Source organism: Notamacropus eugenii, chromosome 1 (genome assembly GCF_028372415.1).
Source record: "Notamacropus eugenii isolate mMacEug1 chromosome 1, mMacEug1.pri_v2, whole genome shotgun sequence".
Classification (NCBI taxonomy): Eukaryota; Metazoa; Chordata; class Mammalia; order Diprotodontia; family Macropodidae; genus Notamacropus; species Notamacropus eugenii.
The window spans coordinates 229,292,706-229,311,590 of record NC_092872.1 but is presented as its reverse complement, the minus strand read 5'-3'; the positions used below and the strand labels follow the sequence as shown (position 1 = coordinate 229,311,590).

The following is an 18,885-nucleotide window of genomic DNA, read 5'->3' as shown; positions in this document are numbered from 1 at the left end:
CCTTGCCCTCCTTAACCTACCCATCCCCTTGCAAATCCGTCTCTTATCCTCCCCACACCCTATTCCCTTGCATCTTACTTATTTCTGATTTTAGAAGACATGTCTACAATGATATAGATAGAGTTATCTATTTCTATCCAGCCAGCTAGCCATCCATCCACCCATCCACTCATCCATCTATCCATCTATCTCCCTTTTAACCCATTGCCTATAGGAGTAAGATTCCAGCACTACCTCCCTTCCCCGACTAGTTTCTTCTGTATCAATATTTCCTTTTATGCCTCATTTATATGAGACAACTCTCTTTTTTATCTTTTCTGCACAGTTTATATATATATATATGTGTGTGTGTATTATATATATAATATACATATACATATATATATATATACATATATATATATTTAAGATTCAAGCCATCATACCCAGCTCAGGGTGTATTCACTGAATGAACATTGCCTCACTCAAAGTGAGAACCTAAAAAGACCTTAACTTAAGAGGCCCAAGGTCTCTCAATGCATGCTGGGCCATCTCCATTCTCCCTGATCAAAATCAGGCCACTGGACTCCATTGATTCTGGAGAAGAAAGTGAGGCTTCTGATTTTGCACAGCTCTCCCTCCCTCAAATCAATGTCAATTGCAAGTCATGTCTTCATCTTCCTGGAATCGTGGTCCTCTTTGAGAATGAAGGACAAAGCACACACACAATTTAGCCTTTAAGACTTCATCCCATCCTCACTTGGTCTACAAAATGAAAGTTTCTCAGCCTGAGGTTGCCTCTCAATCCAGCTGCCCCCAGGGACTGTTGTTTTTATATTCTGCAGAGTCAGCCTGGAAGTGTTTTCACTTCACTCAGATTGAATGTCTGTCCCTGGAGGTGGGGATCCTTCTTGGGGAATTCTCAAATTGTCTTAGGAGGGCAACTGTGTTAATCCATATTTATTTCTCCTGCTCTGAGGCAATGCTCTGCCTTTTCTTGCAGGAAATTTGGAAAGCTGAGACTTTTCTAACCTACTGTACTATTTTCCTAGAATCCTCTCCTTAAGTGACTGTTTCATAAGTATTTACAAGGTGAAGAGATTTTTCTTTGAGCCCACAAGTTAAATTTCATGCCTTCCAGTGATTCCATTCCACTGGGGGCAACGAATGGGAGGAGAGGTAGAGTCTGGAGAAAACTTCTGCACAAGGGAATACAGAGTACATACTAAACAATTACAAGAAAGACTTAGGCTTTTATTCGCCAATCCTAGTGTAGGCACATAGTAGTCAATCAACAAGCATTTAGGAGGCTCTGTGTGCCAGGCACTGGGCTACTTGCTGAATTGTCAGAGAATGACTTTTGCCTGGAAGGAATGATCCCTGTTAATGAAGGAGCTCACCTTTAAGCTAGTGATAGGAATGGAACTTGTAACTTCATTGGCATCAGGAACTCTTGGGTGAGCAAGAGCCTCCTATTAATGCAAATTGATATTTCCCTTTCCCTCTCACCCCCAAATTTCCTATTTGTCCAGAGTCCTTAGAAATGACTTGGCCAGGGTCACACAAATAGTCTGTGTCAGAGACCAGGTTCCCCCGCCCCCGCCTTTTTTTTTTTTTTTTACAGGTTTTAAACCTTGATTTTAATGCTATTCTCTACATACAGATTGAGAAAATTAAAACCTATACAGAAAAGGATGGCCCCACTCATACACAAATTTGTAAAACATATTTGTATTTCAATAGATCCAACAAAATTAACCACAAATACTTCTTAAAAAATTATTGTGTCCATTAGTGAGTACATTAAGATCAGGGTCAGGCTGGAGAGCCCTCACTTTCTTTCACATCTTCCTTTATACCTTTTTCCAGAGAAAGGATTCTTATAGTTTCCTTGAGTTTTTCAATTTATTTTTCTTGTTCAACTACTTTCTTCTGTAGGACACAATTCATATTTCCAGGATTTTTAAAGTTCACTTTCCAGTAGCTGTCCAGCAGATGGTTGCTGTGAAGAATTACTCCTTGTTAATTGCTTTATGTACTTGGCTTGTATTGGACATCTTTGGCTAAGCGATTCTGGGATCTGACCATTTCCTAAGACTATTAAAACTTCTGCGCTTTCCATTTCCAAATGGCTGAAAGAGCTCTAGAAGAATCACACCGGAACTATACATGTCTGACTTGGCATCATATTCAGATCCTTGCAGCTGTTCTGGTGAAGCATACAGACTAGTACCCACTCCTGATGTATGTGTCAGTCTTTTCCCATTTCTACTGGTCCATTCTGTATCTTTCTCAATGATGTCTCTCCAAGCTAGACCAAAATCTCCTATTCTTACATGATGGTCAGGGCCTTGAAGAAAGATATTTCTGGGCTTGAGATCTCTGTGTACCACTCCCATGTTATATATATAATACACACCTTCCAAAAGCTCTTGAAAAATTTTTGTTGCAACATTGCCCATAACATAAGGTCAGGAAGGTTCATCTACAGATGATCCCTTATTTTTATTTTGATCCGTAATCTAGTCCCAAAAAGAGATTTCACATAGTTGCATCTGAATATGGAGTGTGAGGTGTACTTCAACTCAGTCTGCCCAAGCAAGGCTAAGTTTTCTTCAGAAGGCTCCTCAGTGGATGTAAAATTCTCTTCAGGCATGAATTATTCTCTTGCAGTATATGATGCTTAACAAGTGATCTAGAAGATGTATTAACTAAGCAATTTTCTTGTGATTCATATTCATTGGCATCTCTTATGATCAAGTTATTATAGTTTACTAACTTGTTATTCTGATTGTCAACCCAAGTTTCTGCAAAGGGCTTTTCTTTTTCTGAGTCCAAATCAGCAAAAATAATGGATGAGCTACTACTTTCATCTCTTTGAACATGACACTGATCTCTGTCCTCTGTATCATCAGATATCAACTGGAAAAATGGCAACCTGACAACAGGAAGTCTCTTATCTTGTGGTGGGGCTGAATGAACATGTTCTATCCAAGCTGTGTGATAGCCTACAATGTTAGGATGTTGCAGACCCACCAGCACCTTAACCTCCCAAAGTTCCTTCATACAATCCTTTTTAGTAGCTTTCTTAATCAGAATTTTTTTAATTGCATAAATTGCCTATCTAATTTGTTCTTGACCTTGTATACTTTCCCATACCTGCCCTTTTCTAGGACAGCAATTTCCTCAGACTCATTAAGATAACAAGAAGTTTGTGCTTCAAAGACGACTTCTTTTGCTCTGACTTTATGGACATGAGGGTATCCTTCATGCTGAGCCTCAAGAACTCTCTGCTTAACTATTCTCATTAATTCAGTAATTGCTTTGTTGTGATGCAGTCTCAAAGAACTAAATTCTTCACTGCATGTGAAGGAAGACAACAGCCCCATTTTGGTAAAAGTCTGGCAAAGTAATGTGAACACTTGTCTTGAACGATGGGGGTCTGGTTTATGTACATGGCTCAAGTGCTCTAACAAAGCAACATGTAATAGTTGGTTTGCAACTACAGAGGGAAAAGTCGAGTTTGGTAGAGGTCCTTTCACAGCCTGGAGTTCTGCAGGAACATCAGATTCAGTTAATAGACCCTGTTGGCAGGCTCCAGTCTGGCCATCACAAATGCCATTTTCAAAATCTATGTCATCAGTTCCAAAGGGCTCAATCTTTCAACTTGAAAGTGTCAACCTCCACCCTCCGTCATTCATTTCAGGTACCATGCATCAGCTCAACTCAACAAATTACTTAGAGTTCCCCGAATTCGAAGAGGTCATCTCTCTAAGGCCCTTCCCCTCCTCCCCAACCCCACCCCAAACCTCACATTGTCTTATAGCTGGAGAGAATGAGGACCTGAGAGGGGAAGGGATTCACCTTAGGGAACACAATAAGGAAACTGAAGCCCTGGCATCTTCTATCCTATCTTCTGATGTCAATTGAGTTCAGGAAGCGGAATCACTTTCAAGTTTTGATTTTGAAAAAAACTACAGTGACCAAACTGGCTTCTGGTCAAGGCATCCCCTTTCATAGCCATTCAAATGCCTTTTTGTCTTTATCCACATCTTCAGAATGTGTTTCCTGAATTATCCATTTGCCTACCTGTCTCATTTCCTACCTTGAAACCCAAGCTCCTTAAATGAAATTGTGGTTTTAATGTCTGGGACTCTGTCAGCATCTAACAGAGTCTTGCATGAGACAGAGATGAATAAATGTCTGTAGCTGTTTGTTGAAGGTTCTGGATGCATGTCTTTGTGAAGGATCATTTTGTAATATCATGTGACACTGAACTCCTCAGATCCCCTACCTGACCCAGAGACACACTGGACCTGTGGCCATGAAAAGAGAGCTGGATATAGTGTCAGGAAGACCCTGGTTCTTACTAGCTGTGTGACCATGCGCAAGTTATTGAACTCCTCTGAGCCTCATTTTCCCCATCTGTAAATGTTGGGATGAATAATCTCTGAGAGAAGGCATGTAGCATAGTGAGTAGAGAGCCAGCCTCTGAATTAGGAAGACCCTGCTTCAAGTCCTGTTTCAACAATTTAATGCCTGTGTGACCTTGGCTAAGCCACTGATGTTTTCTGTGATCCAGGCCTCTTTCTAAGAATCTCTGTTGCAGAGAAGGTGTACATCTGCTTGGACAGAAGGAAGTTCTTCAGTCTGAGCCCCCAAACCTGAAGAGATCACAGGTTGTCTTTATCAAAACCCAGTACTGTCTAATACATCACAAGATGGTTGTGAGAACCCATGAGAAAAAGTGGATAAAGTGTTTGACAGACTTTAACTTGTTTTATATGTTTTTATCCTTGTTTTTCTTCATGAGTTTCTCAAGCTCAGACACTGCTGTCCTGAGGAAGCATGGAGCAACAAGCTGAGGGAAGCTTCTTTATGGAAATCACTTTCCCCTCCTTCCCTCCTTGCTGTTGAACACATGACATTTTAGCTCCCTCAGTTCAAATTCCTAAATATCTCTTATGATGTGCTGGGTTATGGGGAAATACAGATGAATACACTGGGTCCCTCTAAGCTATTAAAGGTTAATTTGGGAATTTCTCTTTCACAAGATACTCAGCTATTAAGAAAGCAAATAATCAAAAACACATAAATGCAAGGTCCTTGGTCCCTGGGATTACCTTGATATAGAAATCTAGCAAGAAAAATTCTCTAAACCAAAGTTAATAAAACTCCATTCTGATAGCTAGCATTTATATAAGTCAAGGTTTGCAAGAAACTTTAGAAATATGATTCCATTTGATTGTCATGACAACCCTGAAGCTACATGCCATAATGATCTTCATTTTAGAAGAGGCAACTGAAGCAGATAGAGGTTAAATCATTCATGCAAGTTCCCATAGCAAGCAGTGTCTGAGGAATAACTCTAACTGGGGTTTTCCCGAAACCCAAGCTCACAGTCTAACCTGCAGTTCACTTTGATGGCACTTTAGATGAAAGTTTGTGAGGTAAAGAGTTCATGAGGTGAAATCCCCAAGGCCCTGAGTGAAGTGAAAGTGGAGATGAAATTTCTTGTGGCTTAGATGGCTTCCTGACAGAGTTGCTCCTTGGCCTACGGTGTGTTGATTCAGTGGAGCATGTCTAGAGGTGCCTACACTTCATTCAGATCAAACCTCATATTCTGGAGGTCCTGGCTTTTCTGAGATCATCTCACATTTTCTTAGGAGGACAACTGCTTTACCCCATTAATTTTTGCTGCTCTGCAATCATTTTGTGGTGATTTTCTGTTTGTGAAGGAAATCTGGGGGACCTGGAAAACTCTGACCCACTCCACCATTTTCCCAGAATGCATCCTTCTTAATAAATGCTTGTTGAATTAAACTGAAGATTGATTGAAATGGAAAGATCCAGCCCTAGCAAGGTTGTTTCAAGGAATTTTGAATGTCTACTCTGGAAATGAGAAGACTTGAGGAAGGGACAGCAGAAGAGCTGGCTTTGGATACTGGAAGTGCAGTCATCCATTAGAATGGGCTCTCCTCTGCTTGGCCACAAGAGAAAGGACATCATATATGTTGACCAAGTTGTTAAACACCCAGAGACTCTGATCATGTTAGTGCTTTGTGCATCTTAGGTCCTCCATGATTATCCATCAGTTCAATATTGCTACATTGTCCTTAAGAAACATACATGACTCTGCCCATCTACCAAGATATTATCTGTCACCAGAGAGTACAGTTTCAGGGGGGTTGGTTTGGACTTCCATTCCTTTGATTTTTAGTGTCCTCCCTTCAGGAGAGTGGGATCATCTCTTCTTGAAAGTTATTGCAGAGACCCCTGCCTAATGGTCAAGAAGAGGTCGGAATCCAGGATTTCTGACTCTGCAATTATGAGGCTACTACCCCAAAAGTTAAAACCATTCACCTCAGGATCATGATTTGGTCACCTTGTTCATACAGAAAAAAAAGACAGAAAAGAAATACATCTGGAGCCTTGAAATCCAGGCTCAGACTCACCCAGAAAATTTCAAGTTCTGCCCACCTGTGACCAGCCACCATAATAGATAAAAGTCAAGGGAAAGAAGGGCTAGGTGGTGCAGTGGATAGAGCAGCAGTGCAGGAGTCAGGAGGACCTGAGTTCATATCTCACCTCAGACACTTGACACTCACTGCCTGTGTGACCTTGGGCAAGTCATTTAACCCCAGTTGCCTCATCCTGGGTCATCTCCAGTCATCCTGATGAATATCTGGTCCCTGGATTCAAATGGCTCTGGAGAAGTGAGATTGGTGATCTGCACAGCCCTCCCTCACTCAAAACAAAGTCAAGTGCAAGTCATGTCATCATTTCTCTGATAGCATGGTCTTCTTTGGCAAGGAAGGATGAACACACACATAAAAGAGTGAGTGAGAGAGAGAGAGAGAGAGAAGACAGACAACCACAGAGGGATAGAGAAGAAAGAAACAGACAGAGAGAGAAGACAGAAAGACAAAAAGGACAGACAGAAAGAGAGACAGAGAAAGAGATGGAGAAAAAGAGAGTGGCTGCACGAGAGGCAAACAGATCTTCGTTCGGACTGGAGAACACTCACCCTCATTTTCTGTGTCTCAGAAACCTCGATTGGATCAGATTCCTGCAGCCAACCTTGTAACCCATGATCCCCTCACAGATGAAGATGATGAAGCCAGGAGCTGCTGCCATCATTCAGGGCACATCTTCGGTCAGCAGCAGCTCTATGACAACTGCCTTGTCCTGTAGAAAGGGCAAAATCGGCACCAGCACCAAGATGCCAACTTAGAATGGGAGTAATGTCATGGTGATGAACTCTCCCCAGTCAGGAAATGCTGTTGCTTTTGCTCGGCCTCCAGCTGCTGCTACTGCACCTTCAGCTTCTAACATGGCCCTCCAGACTTCTTTCCTCAGCACTGCTGTGTTCTCCTCTTCCTCCCCTCCTCTCCTCCTCCCTCGTTGGAAGTGCAGGATCTACCCTGGCACTAGTGAGGCCACCAAGTGCAGGATCTGGTGCAGCTTCTGTTGCTGCAGCTACCCAGAAGGGGAGCAATCCTGGGATCAATTCCACTATCAGTGTGCCGAGTTTCCTTGTCGTTGCTGCTGCTTCTGGAACTACTGTGAGGGCTAGAGTTTTCCCTCAGACGTCTCTTGTGAACAGTCAGTCTGGCTCCTGCATGATAGCCGCAGCCACTACCCAGATCCTCAATTCGGTGTCCCCTAAAACTACAGACAGTACAGACGTGCCAACATTGACAACCAGCGGCCAGTCCAGCCCCCGGGGGTTAACGCGGTCATTGGAAAAGTTAGGCAAAAGGGGCACTCCTAATGCTAGTGGCACTGCCAATAGAGTGGCACAAAAGCTGCTAGGGTCTCCAACAGCCACTACAGGTGGGATCGGAGCAACGTTGACTCCTATACTTTTAGCACCTCGTCTGCCTCCACCCCTTCAGAATCCTACCAATACTCCAGTGTCACAGCTACCTCCAGGTGTGCTGCTCATTCGAAGTGAAAAGAGACAGTTGTTAATGCTTCCCCAACACATCTTGGCACAGATACCTATAGGTACAAGGCACATGCTCAGTCTCAGCCTCGAAATACCATGATACCATGCCCTGGACTCCCTCAAGGACCCCTCTGGTTCAGCTCTCAACTCTGCAGGCTCCTAGAACACCAGTTCTTGCACGACATGAGACATCAAACTCCTTAACTGCATCCACTGTCCCAGGCACAGACGACGCTGCAGCCAACTACATTACCGAGTTCTGGAGTACAGCCTCACATCGTTCCGGGTGCTGGAGCATTGGGAACAGCCTCCTCTCTGCAGCCTGGAACCCCTCCTAGGGCTGTCCAAGGAGCCACAACAGCCTCTGCGGTTGCCACAGCAGGGATAAAAAATGTGCAGAAGTATCGGTATTATCTCTCACCATTAATGTAGCTGATCTCATCTGGGGAACCCTTTGCAGAGACTGCAGCAAAGGTCAAAGCGTTAGTGCAGAACTTGCTGGATAGGAAAATCAAGCAGAAGAGTTTATCAGCATCTTATATGGTCACCTGAAGGCTTCACCTAGACCTTGCCTTGGGCACTTCCTGAAGAACAGTTTACCTGCCTTGAGACAGTTAATATCCGATTCGGTAGCTTTTACCCAGCAAAGTTAGCCATGACGGCCATCGGCACCTGCAACAACTGCCCTGAGTGCCAGGGGGCCGAGCAGCTCGGTTCAGGGCACAGTTGGGAAGCCGGCCGGCACCAGCACCAGCTCTCTCCAGCCTCCAGTCATCCGGCTGACACAACCCGCACCAGTCAGCCTTGGCAAACGAGGACAACCTCCACTTGCGCTTATCGGAGGACCACAGCATCAGCGGGCGGCTATGAGCCCTGCCAGGTCACCGGGAACACCAGCTCCTACCCTAGCATCGCCACAGCCACAAGATCGTCTCCTGCCCATTGGTCCTTGAAAAATCCAACCCCATCAGCTTCAAAGCGTAATCGTGGTCAAACCTCCTGGGTTACCCCGCACCAAAGCTCCTTCTCCTGTTTCGGCACCGCCGGCTCCAGCACCAAAGAATCAGTCCCAAGAACCTGCAGGCGTTTCTTTCAGGGACCATGAAGACTTTCATGACGTCACCTCACCGGCCAGAGTCCACTTACCCGAGGAGAGTGCTGCGATATTGACAACAAATTCTCAATTCGTGCGCACACCAACGAGATCTTGTTAGGATGGAACCTTTCTTCAGCACGTTTACAAAGAAGGATCCTCGAAATAGGTAAAAAGTACGGAATGACAGAACTGCATTCCGATGTAGTGAAGTACGAGTCCTAGGCTACCGAGCAGAGGCTCCCAAAACCTCGTCGAAAAAGTGTCAGGAAGTGCCCAACCAAAGAATCTCTCCTGAGGACGATCAGGCCAGTGATGTCTGGGCACAGCTGCAGTTATGGGAACAGCTGGAGGAGACTGAAAAGCGGGGGAAAGATAAACTAGAGAGAAAGGTTCATGCGAGCGGCAAAGTCTGGATCTAGGCCAGAAGGCCCAGAACAACTGAGCTGGAACCAGGAGGCAGAGGACACCCAGCAACCAGAGCTAGACTGGAAGAGGCAGAGGGAGGCGGACTTCACTGTCGTAGAAGCAAGCGGCTCTAGAAGTAGTGGAAAGTGGATTCTCCCGGACCGGGATGAGGGACAGAGGCTTCTAGAACAAGGACAGCAGTCCTGGGCACTTCTGGAGTTGGAACCTCTAGAGAGTTGAGGGCACAAAGGATAAGGTGGGTCAGTCTCAAAACCTCATATTTTGTTTAGAAAATGATGGAGAGATCAGGCATTCACCACTGCTATACAAAGTATTCCTTAGATAAAATGGAAAGGATAAAACTATTTTGTGTGGAGATGCCTGGGGAGGTTTTGATCTATTAGCAGATTAAACCTTTTGATTGTTTGTTTTTGTAAGGAGCAAATGCGATATTGTTTGCAAAACAACCACCTCTTTAAATCCATATAGTCCTGTTTACAAAACAATTCCTCAGTAGGAGAGAAAGTGCTTTTCTTTAACAGTGAGAAAATTTATAAAGTTCTGTGGACATGATTAAAGGACAATTCAATCTTAACTGATGAAGCCAATGAAGATGAGGATTTTAAGGAAGAAAGTGAATGAAGACACTGCAGCTCTAGAACAGTTTCCTGTTCTTATCAACTATTTAGAAAGGAACCCATGTCCTGGCATAGGAGAAAGGGAGGAACTGGCAGCAAGGAGCAATACTGGTGAGTCTAGAAAACAGGTAAGTGGAGAGCTGATGCCTGGATGGAACATGTTTGTGTTTAATGTTCTGTTACAGACAGTATGAAGGCAGGAAAAACGCCTGAGAAAGTCACTGGTATGGGAGAATGTGGCACAGGTTGTTCAGTTTGCCTGGAGAATATAGGAGAAAGCTGCACAGGTAGGTTTGTTCAAAAATGTTTAGTGGGAGTCAGAAACATTTCTTCTCCTCACTTTGATGTGGTCTCAAAACCAAAGAGGTACACGGTAATGGGGAACCTGAGCCTCAACGTCACATGTGACGCCCTACGCCCTCAGATTTGATCCTGTAAGGAAATCCAAACTTCAGGAAACAAATCCTCTTATTAAGGGGATTTGTTCTGTCAAGTTTGCATTCAGCCATACTTGAGGACACATGGGGTCTAGAACCCAGAGGTACCCCACCCCTGACTCCTAGACAATCCACACAACCAAAGAAAGTGAGCATCTGCGACTTTCACCAGCTCAAGAAACCGGATGTGACTAAATAATTTATCTCCCAGTCCAGTTCTGGAAGAAGACCTCTCTGAAAATTATCCCTAACCACCAAGTACATCCAAGACTCTGTCCTTGGCAGGTGAGCCTAGTCGGGAAGCTGGCCCAAGGACTAGCTGCTCCATAAAAGGGAGTGCAGCTTCAACCACTGAGCCTGCTTGCTCATATGGATATGGAATTTCCTAAAGTCATCACTAGCTCCTCCCAAACCACAACACTGTCAAATGCATTTCAGCCTTGTGTCTGCCCCAGGCCAGTGTCTCAGGAAAGCCACAGTCAGTGGGCATTTTCCTGGGCCCTGCAGGGAACAAAAGGTCCAGAAAACCTTGGCAGATACACCACACACACACACACACACACACACACACACACACACACACACACACACACACCTCCTTTTACAATTGTACTCAAACCATCGCCCACTGCTTTTCAGTATACTCGCCTGCCCTCACCTCAGCTGCAGGAGCCTCACTTCCAGCAGCCAGCAGCCCTGCTGCCCTCAGTGCCACAGCCCCCTACCTCCCAGGTACAGTAGCTGAGCTGTTCTCTGCATCAGTCAACACAGGTGCATCAATGCCAGATACACCATGGCTGAAGGGAGAAGAGTAACCATGAGCTGGGCATTCAGCAAACAAAAAAGTCCCACAGGGCTACTACCCACAGGAGCATCAGGCAACATTCTAAAACCAGTTTCAGAGCTGCTTTTGGAAGTGGGAGGTCCTCAGAAACATTCATTCACAAACCAATAAAACCCCAGAGTGAGAGTCATTTCTTAATTCCCTAGAGCCAAGGATTCTATCAGGGTACTGAGAAAGAGAGAAATGGAGAGAATATGAAAAATGTGCATATGCAAAACAAAACAATTTTTTTAATCTGTGTAATCCATATTAAATGAGTTGCCTCTTGGCGAAGGGGGAAGCGAGGGAGGGAGAGAGCATTTGAGCATTTGAAATTCAAAAAAATTTTTAAATGATGACTTAAAAGATTTTTACATGTTGTTAGGAGGGATTTAGAAATTTCATTTTAAAAAGAAATGAATGTTGAAACATTATTCTATGTACCTGGGAAATAATGAAATAAAAAATATTTCTTAAAAAGCGTCAGTTCAGTAACCTGGGAGAGCAGATTAGGGCCTTTGTTAATTGCTGGAGCCTCCCCAGTCATCAAGAAGTAGTCTGGAAGCTGGAGTGTACATCAACGAGCCCAAAGACACCATTTGTGACTTGTTAAACAAGTAAGTCTATAAGCAGGGAAAGAATATGAGGGACAGCTATATCAGAGGAGTCCTCAGTTTAGGTCATAGTACATAAGGAACTTCTCTTGATTGAGGAGCAGCTAGCTGCCCTCCTGGCAGATGAACAAGCTAAGATGGATGAATTCAAGGACTATCAGTCATCTCTGATTTGACTTTGCTTGTATCCCCAGGACTTTACATTATGACACAAGAGGTTCCTAACAAATGCTGCTAAGTCTGGTATTAGGACAAAGTGCTCTGCAGGTTGGGAGGTGGGAATAGCTACTCTTTAAAAAGTATGGATTATTAACCTCCACACTCCCAAATTTTCACTGTTCTGAACCTGCAAGACCACTACTAGACATAGACCCGAAAGATCCAAGAAAAATGAGAGAAACATACCTGCAAAAATATTTCAGTTTCATTGTAACAAAGACCTGGAAACAAAGTAGATATTCATTAATTGGTGAATGGTTGAAGGTTTCATGGTATAGGACTATTCTTGTGCCATAAGAAATGTTAAAAGTGGGGAGTATTCTGAACAATCTGGGATAACTTAGAGGGACTGAGGCTGGGTGAACTGAAGAGAACCAGGAATCCAGCACTGGAAAGGAAAACATCTGTAGAAGACTCAAGGACCATGATGAAACCAATGGCCAACCCTCTCTCTGCAGAAGAATGATGCTTCTCACCTCATGAAGAAAGCTGAGGGGTGAGAAATGGATTTTCAAATGATGACCATATGTGTATCTGCTTTGAGTGATGACACTCATTTGTGAGAGAAAACTTTGAACTTCAGAGGGGAGGAGGAAGGACAGTTGTTGTGACAGAGAAAGAGGAGATAAGTCTTTCGAGCATGTGCTAATACTGGGGTTTGGTGAGCCCTGTTCAAAGTGGTCAGTCAGACCTCTCCATTTTATATCCTCACAATCTTCCAAAAGCAAGTTCACCAACCTCAGCGTTTGCCCGAACGTCCAGAATTGGTCTTTCATTGCCTTGTCCCTTCTCTTCCCTTCCAAGAAATTATTTCTCATGAAGAAAGTATCAATGAATCATTAAAATATAGACAAGAGCAGACGGAATTTCAGAAGAGGAAACAGCAGAGCAGGCTAGTATTGGAGCTTTTTTGTTAAATCAGAAATGTGCCTAGAAAATAAAACAATTGTGTATGGTGGAGAATCACAGTTTTAGATACAGTCCTAGTTTACTGTTCTTTCTTGTACAGGAAAGTGTTCATGTTTGTTAATGAGGGCAATAATAAAAATAGCTCTAAAATGTCTGCTGATTATGTTCAAACTTTAATTTTCTTTGAACAGTAGAAATGAATGTGTGATTCCAATAGATTGATTATGTCTTGAACTGCAATAAAGTAATGCAGGAACTGAATTCTCCACAGAGTAGTACCTTCAAACAGTCACCTACTCTGCTGCCTAAATCCTCATGGATTCTCAGCTGTAGCTATTCTTAATGTAAATATTACTTGCCACTGTTTTTATTTTTGACCCTGGATCTGTTCAATATAAGACACTGTGGAAATCACAAAAAAAGTATATTTTGAAAAAATGGTAAAAGGAGTAGCTTACATCCTACTGGGAGCATCCCACTGGAATGGGAACATACCAAGTCATTCCAAGAGGAAGACTTGATACAATCTATCTTATTGCTTCTGTGGACATGAAAGGAAACTACACATGAAACAAAAAGAAAGGTCTAGAAATTTTTGGTTTTTGAGAATCTAAAATGCCATTGTAGGTTGTTTTCAAGAGCCAACGCAGCTCTAAATAGGGATCACGCTACACCAGCCCAAGCAAAGGCCAAATTCCCCTCAGAGAGAGGAAAATCTACAGGATGATCATCTGACTGCATTTCTCCACCAGCCAACCTCGTGACCCTTTGAAAACTATCCCAGAGCAGCCTTGTATCTGTGACCTGAGGGGTCTGTTTTCTGTAGGGGTTAGTCTGAAAAATTTCCCAAATCACTAATAGTTAGAAAAATATGAACTAAAGCAACTCTTAACACACACACACACACACACACACACACACACTCATATGCAAGGATAAGAAAGGAAAACGAGAAATGTTGGAGGTGATGCTGGAAAGCAGGCCCATTAATGCTTTGCTCACAGTGTGATTGGGGCCAGTCATAATGGAAAACAATTTGTAACCATGCCCCAGAGTGCACACCCCTGTATCCAGCAGCACCACTACTAGTCCTAAGCCCCAGAGAAATCAAAGAAAGAAATAAGACGTGCAGTTCTCTAGCCACTTGGCCAGCCAGCTGCCCCAACAACATTTACAGCAGCTCTATTTGTAGTATCCCAAATTTAGGCACTGAAGGGGATGCATCACATGGAAAATGGTTGCTCAAATGATGATATATAAATGGAATGAAATCCTACTTGTACCCCAAGAAATGACAAAATGGGCCAATTCGGAAAACCCTGAGATGACCTTTGTGAAATGATGCAGAGTGAAGAGACCAGAACCAGAAGGACTGCTACAACTATGTATGGGAAAATCACTTTGAAAGGCTCAGAGGCCCAGATCACTGTGATTTTAGGATTCTAGAGGACTGATGGAGCATGCTGTCCCCTTCTGGACACATTGATCAATGCAAGGTGCAGAATAAGCCAGACATTTTTCAGCCAAGGATAAGGGGGGAATTAGTGTGGCTTCATTATTTATATGTGTTTTAAGGTCTTGGTTTTTCTTTTTGCCTTCCCTGTTAGGGGAAGAGTGGGGTGGGGGTAATGGGAGAGTTTTGTGACAGAGGAGACGAAGTGAAAAAGAAAAGTCATGGGGGAATTTTCAAAGAAAAATGACGGAGAAGAGAAGGAAGACTGGTAAGAAGCAGAATCATTTGCACTTTGAAAGCTGCAGGTGGAATTTAGGATATTTTTAAAGATGATCAAGCTGTACTAAGAGATCTGATCATGTCCAATATTCATATTTTCCCATTTTTTGGTATTTAGGTTCTGAATAAAAATTAAAAAGTAACAAAATAATGAAGTGAAAGGGAGTTGGACAGCTATCAATCTGGGAGCTGCCTCAGAGACTAGGATCACATAGATCCAAATATTCACTTAACACCTTTGTGCCAGCAAAGAAAGGGAAATGAGGGAGATGCCAATCAATTAGAGAATAATGAAACACCTTTGAGGAACATGATTGTGGGGAATATTCCTTTACTGTAAGAAATGCTGAACAGGAAAAATTCAGAGAAGAATGTGAGTACTTGCATAAAGTAATGCAGAGTGAAAGAAGTGGGCCCAGAAAAAAAAAATGCAGCTACTCTGTGACCATTCAAGACTCAGCTTGTTCTCCTGACTAGAGAGGCATTTTGGAAGCCAACTCAACTTGGCTTGAAGTCTGATCTCACACCCCAGGATCTGTGGAACCCAGAGAAAGTCACTACCTCTTCATACTAAAGCAACTCTCAGACCACTATTTGCAGAATGATTGCAATGATTCTGCATTGAGAGAAAGATTGTCCTCAGCTGGAAGTTCCCCACACAAATGAAATCACAGTTCTCATTGAATCCATGATTCCTAGTATAACAATGTCAAGAATCACAGCAACAGAAAAGGGGAGGGGCAAAGGGCCAATTCAACCCTGTGTAATTATGATGACCACACCCCAGTATCCTTCTCTATTACATGAAGAAGTTAAACTAGATTGACTCAGGTTTCCTTTTTAGCTCAAATTTGTGATCCTTTGAACAAAGGCTGTCAATGGGGAAGTGTAGGAAGAATTTGTAGCATATGAATGTAATGATTCAATATTATAAAGAATGAGAAACTTGGGAAAACATCAACACATCACAACTCAGAACAAGGTTATGATTGATATTGGATCGAGAACACTTATGAACATGTCTGCTTCTCTCTTCTTTGGTGGTTTACCGCCAAAGGACACAGAGGCTATCACACATGGCTAGTGTGTTCATTTGCTTTGCTGATTTGTCCTTATTTGCTTATTCAGAACACTTTTTATTGTGATTGTGATACATTGCAATTCTCTTGACAACTGTCTGTTCGTATGCTACTTACTGGTGAATGGCTTTACCTTCTGTGTTTTTGTTAATTATTTGTACATTTTTGATACCAAGCCCTTGTCAGAAAAATTTGATGCAAAGATTTTTTCCCCACTCCACCACTTTCCTTCTTATCCTAGATATCTTAATGTTGTCTGTGTAGAAGCTTTTCAGTTTTAAGTATTCAGTTATTTATTTTATCCTTTGTAATTGCCTCATTTGCATGTTTGGTTAATAATTCAATCTCCAACCTAAAGCTGTGAAAGGTATAAGATCTATTTCTCTTCTAGATTTTTTTGTATCTTCTTTAATATTAAGGTGTGTGGTTTAAGCTGTTGTTCTACACCTAATTTCTGCCAGACTGTTGTCTAGTTTTCCCAGAAGTTTTTATGAAACAGAGAGTTTTTTCCTAGGTAATTTGTTTCCCACTTTGTCAGACATTGGGTTGTGGAGTTCTGTTTCTGAATTTTCCCTTTCTAGTCTTGAATCAAATAATTTTGATGATTACTATTTTGTTTTTTGTTTTAAGTCAAGATCTGATACTTGTAGGTCCCCTTACTTTTCTTTTTTTACCATTTGAGATTGCCATTTCTTTCTCCAGATAAGTTTTCTTAATTTATTTTTAGTATTATAAAGTAATCTTTGCATGATTTGTTATGGCACAGAAAGAGTTGATTAATTTGAATTGTGTTAACTTTTTCAAAATTACATTTTCTTGGCCTGTGCACAACAAATTCATATTTCTCCAATTGTTTCTCTATCCTCATTTCTGCAGAGTGTTTTATAGTTAAGTGAATCTTAGCAGATAGACCTCTTAATATTTTACACATTTTGTATATATTTTTAATGGAATTTCTCTATTTGATCTTGCTGAGTTTCATTGTAAATGGAAAAATTAATTTTGCTACCCTTATCCCCATCTTTTCCCTTTTCTTGTAGGGCAAGATAGATTTCTATACCCCATTACCTGTATTTCTTATTTCCCAGTTACATGCAAAACCAATTCTCAACATTCATTCCTAAAACTTTGAGTTCCAACTCCCTCCCTCCCTCCCCACCCATCCCCACTGAGAAGGCAAGCAATTCAATATAGGGTATACATGTGTAGTTTTGCGAAAGACTTCCATAATAGTCATGTTGTGTAAGACTAACTATATTTCCCTCCATCCTATCCTGCCCCCCATTTATTCTATTCTCTCTTTTGACCTTATCCCTCCCCAAAAGTGTTTACTTCTAGTTACCCCCCTCCTCTCATTTGCCTTCCCTTCTATCATTCCCCCCCACTCCATTTATCCCCCTCTCCCCTACTTTCATACCAAATTGAGTGCTCATGTTATTCCCTCTTTAAGCCAAACATGATGAGAGTAAGGTTCACTTTTTCCTTCTCACCTTTGTTATGGATTTTATGTTAATAGAAAATTATCAATTGAAATGCATTGGTTTTCCACATGCCTATTTACTATCTCCCTTATCCTTCAACTTTGCCTGTAATTCAAAATCTGTGAACACCTAATAATAAAGTTCAAACCTGTACACTTTATAATTTGCTGTAAAATTGGAACAAAAGTAAGTTTTCTTTTGCACAGATACTAATTTCAGGACAAATTTACATTAATATAGCTTTATTTATTACTCTATTCTATGCATTCATTTTAATTCTCATTTAAAATTATACTCACAGCTAAAGAATAATCTACTCTGATAATACAGCAATCAAGGATGGATGGAATAACAGATGGAACTTTCAAAGTCTTGCCATTCCATGTACCTGTGCTTCCAGAAGCAATATGGTTTCCTCGAACATTGGCAACCATTTCATGAAAAGTCTTACCACAGGCCAAATAAGTCCATTTTTATAAATGACTGCTCTATTCCTATCTCTATTAAATCACCTGACGCATACTGTTGTAGTCCCTTCCCACAATTTTGTGAGAATATTTCAGTCTCAAATGTGTTTCTTAAAAACAAGATGCTACACTCTAATTTCTAATGTGTCCTTTTATTCCCTTCCATTTTGTAAGTGAGTTTACAAGCCTTTAAACAAAGAAACATACATTTCAGGATGACTTATAGAATCACAGGCACTATTGGGCTGCTAGATCATACCAACGGATACAAAATTCCTCATATTCTTCAATAATTAGTAATTTAGCCCAGTCAAAAAATCATCAATCTTTTTGTACACAACAGTTAGTATCTCAGCAGTCAGGTATCCCTGAGGAAAAGTCACATATCTCAGAATATCATCCAGATTTCTCAACATGATCTCTAGATCTCCTGGGCAGCAGGCAGAAGCCCATCAGGGAGAAACACTGTTGGTCCAAGCCCAATAGTTCTCTTGTATAGATTGATGGGCTGCAGCTGTTCTTGCTAGTTAGAAGGAGGGAACAATTCATTTGAGTGCTTTTCCTACGTCATCTATTTGGGTGACTGTGTCTGACTTTGATGTTTCTGTGGTGACTGCTGCAAAGATGAGGTACCTGGAGGGTGGGAGCCTGGTGCACCAAGGACAACAAGGCTGATGGCTGCTGGGTGTGTAGTTGGGGGAAGATGCACACTGGCTGGAGCTTCCCTGACACACAGGCTGGGGAGGGTACAAAGCTGAAGTTCAGTTGATGATGTAATGGTTTCTGAAGAGAATAACTGATGGCCCTGGGAAATGTGATATCCTGAGCAAGCAGCCTCAGTGGTTGAAGTCACGCTTGTCCCTTTCATGAAGGAGATACAGCTTTTGACCAGCTTCCAGATGAGGCTTTCCTGGTCCTGACCATGAGTCAGGTCTGGTTGCATTTGGTAGTGAAAACCCATGTTTACAGAAGTCATGTTTATAGATGCCTTCTTTGGGAATTTGATATGGAGATGAATTTTCTGGGTTCACCTTTCTCTTGAGTTGGTTTTAGAC

The 18,885-nt window shown here is 42.1% G+C and overlaps 2 pseudogenes; one reads left to right on the top strand and one right to left on the bottom strand.

The window, feature by feature from the left end:
- Positions 1 to 1,927: 1,927 nt before the first annotated feature.
- LOC140513865 (eukaryotic translation initiation factor 2-alpha kinase 1 pseudogene) lies at positions 1,928 to 4,214 on the bottom strand (annotated as a pseudogene).
- Positions 4,215 to 7,069: 2,855 nt separating this feature from the next.
- LOC140513779 (transcription initiation factor TFIID subunit 4 pseudogene) lies at positions 7,070 to 9,777 on the top strand (annotated as a pseudogene).
- The last annotated feature ends 9,108 nt before the right edge of the window (positions 9,778 to 18,885 follow it).